This window comes from Penaeus monodon, chromosome 4 (genome assembly GCF_015228065.2).
Source record: "Penaeus monodon isolate SGIC_2016 chromosome 4, NSTDA_Pmon_1, whole genome shotgun sequence".
Lineage (NCBI taxonomy): Eukaryota > Metazoa > Arthropoda > Malacostraca > Decapoda > Penaeidae > Penaeus > Penaeus monodon.
The window spans coordinates 514,112-517,029 of record NC_051389.1 but is presented as its reverse complement, the minus strand read 5'-3'; the positions used below and the strand labels follow the sequence as shown (position 1 = coordinate 517,029).

The window sequence follows — 2,918 nt, the reverse complement described above, 5'->3', positions numbered from 1 at the left end:
TCACTCTATCTATCTAACTCTCTCTCCCCTCCCTTCTCCGTCTTTCTTTCTCTTTCGCGCTCTCGCTCTCTCTCTCTTCGTCTCTTTGTCTCTTTCTCTATCTCTGTCTGTTTGTCTATCTCTCTATCTTTCGCTCTATGTGTCTTCCTCTCTTGCTCTCTCTCTCTTACACACTTCCTCAATCTTTCTCTTCATATTGTTCATCCTTACATTTCTCTATTCAAAATCTCATCGCCTTTAAGTTATCGACATAAGCATATTCACCCATAAAACTATAGCTTTCCGGTGCTCTTTCGTTATCATAAAAAGCGAAAGTGATGTTTTCGTTCAGCCTGAGGTGGCAGGGAAGACGTCGCGCGTCGGTTTCACCTGCGCGGTGTATATATAAGACCGCGAACCACGTGTTCAGCCAGAAGACAACAGGCTCTCGCAGTAGAACAATCATGGATCTTAAACTGGTGAGTTTTTTTTTGTGTTGATTCTCGTGACGAAGATGGTGTCAAATATGGTGATTAATGTTTAAAAGCTAGTGTGTGTGTGTGCGTGTATATATATGTGAGGGGGGGGGGGGATTACTTTGAGTTGATAAGAAAAAAAAAAAAGTTTACAGACCAGTGTACATACCCTGCAAAAAACAGGGTATGTATAGCACCTATCCAAACGGGCTGTGCCCCTATTTTTGCAGAGGACTATCAGTCAAAGATTGGTTATAAATTCCTGTAGGGCTGTTCCATTGTGCTTATATCAATTACATATCATCTAGGTTGTAATATATATATATATATATATATATATATATATATATATATATATATATATATACACACATCACAAATCATATTAAAAACAAGATCAATATATATTTCAAAATTAGTGTAATCAATAAGTCCTGGGCCCTGGACAGTGCTGTTTGATCGATAGAATGCAGTTTTCGAGCAACAAAGTAATGTGTAAGATTATGCATCTTGGACGCCTTTCACATTTTGCAGTGATGATATGAGATTGGCTTTGTCTCCAGAGAGAGAGAGAGAGAGAGAGAGAGAGAGAGAGAGAGAGAGAGAGAGAGAGAGAGAGAGAGAGAGAGAGAGAGAGAGAGAGAGAGAGAATTATATAAATTTTCCTTGTGCACAACAGGTACTGTTGGTTGCCGCGTCCGCCCTCCTGGCGGAGGCCTACCCCCGCTACGTGGCTGTCCCCAGCCGGATAGCGGCGCGCTCGTACCCCATGTACTACCCGCAGGAGTCGCGCTTGAGGCCCGTGGTGAGCCTCGTGGAAGACTCTCGGCCTGTGGTCATCATTGAGGAGGAGGAGGAGCCCCAGCAGTGGGAACTGGACGAGGCCAGCTCTGACCGCTATGAGCGCCAGTCTGGCGGCTACGGCGGCGGTAACGACCACGTAGACTACGGCGCATACACCGGCGGCTACGGAGCCTTCGGTTGGTACTCAGATCACCCTGTGTGTATCAACTGCGGATACCATCACTAAGACTGCTCTGCCTCGTGGTTCCCCTGTGGTATTGTGTGCTCTGACCTCCGGTAGTGCGATGATCTGAACCTAGTCCCACCCCATGCTAACGGCTCATATTCATGTTTACATTCCACTAAAGTATGGATCTTCATGATCAGCCCACCCCGCCCTCCATATTGAAAGTAAAATCGAATGCTATTTAAAGAGAAAGACCCCATATCCCTTATCTCCAACCCCTCTGTAAAGTATTTTGTGTTAGTAGTGACCGTTCGTTTACTCAGATCTCCACCACCATAGCTATTATATCTAGTCCTTGCCTTGTTGCAATTGTTAGTTCGCAATATTTGGCACTTTGTTCTTTTTTTTTTGTAGCAGCTGTTATTAAAGTATTCACTTTTGTAAACACTTGTTTAATTATTCCACATAAGTATGGAACACTTGGTTGCACTGGCTAAAGTCGAACAATGTCACAACACACTGGCCTTCCTTGCGCCTTGAGTTCGCCCGTCGCTAAGACTTCCATAACACTACTCTTCTCAAGCAGATATCCCATACTAATATCAAAATTAGCAGTCATTGTGTGTCATCTTTTAAGCTTAAATGATATCCGAGACAATGTCTTGAGCTTCTTTGATCTAATGTTTAAGCCCATTTTACTGTCCCTTTTTGATAGATATTGAAGCAGGACGAAGGTCGCATAACACCAAATCTATCCTCCTGCTATAAATAACTATCACATGCATTCTTAATGGGATTCGCATGATTAGGACGTTTAATGTTTGAAAACTTCACTGTGATATCATTAGTTGTGTTTCCCCGATTCTCACAATTTTTATCACAAGTCGTCTGGCTACCATCAGTTATTACAGTTTAAAGTCTTACTATTGAGAAAAACATTCTTTGCAATTCAACTGCCCGTAGAAAGGCTCGTAGCACTAATTGCACTGAGACAACGATCCTCCATTCTTGCCTATACTTGACTGCTCATATTTGGTTTGAAGGTTGTTTAGTTTGTCCCTTTTTACTTCACTAAGGTCATGCACTCAAGGAGTTTGATAATCAGTTGTGGTAATATTTAATAACACTGCATTACATCTCGTGCGTTGAAAAGCTAGCTTTAGATAAGCGATATCATCACAGATAAAAGTGAAAGAACAGGCAAACTACCGGCAAGCAGCTGGTTTTGGCATGGAATCAACAGTTCTGGCATTTGCTCAAATTCAGAGACACTTCGACATTTCTTTCTTCTTTCCTTGTTGGATTTCTTGGCTATCAACCAGCGCATGTGGCCAGGGTCATTAAGCCAATGGATCCTATTTATTCTATCAATCTATATAAGGTCATAAAGTTTTGTCTCCCTTAGAAAAGTGATTACTTACTTATTATTTTTTTCATCATTTGATAAAAGATTTGATATTGGAAAATCTATATATTTTATTTTTAGGTAATTT

The 2,918-nt window shown here is 41.5% G+C and overlaps 1 pseudogene; it reads left to right on the top strand.

Moving 5' to 3' along the window:
- The first annotated feature begins 428 nt into the window (after positions 1-428).
- LOC119598401 lies at positions 429-1,870 on the top strand (annotated as a pseudogene).
- The last annotated feature ends 1,048 nt before the right edge of the window (positions 1,871-2,918 follow it).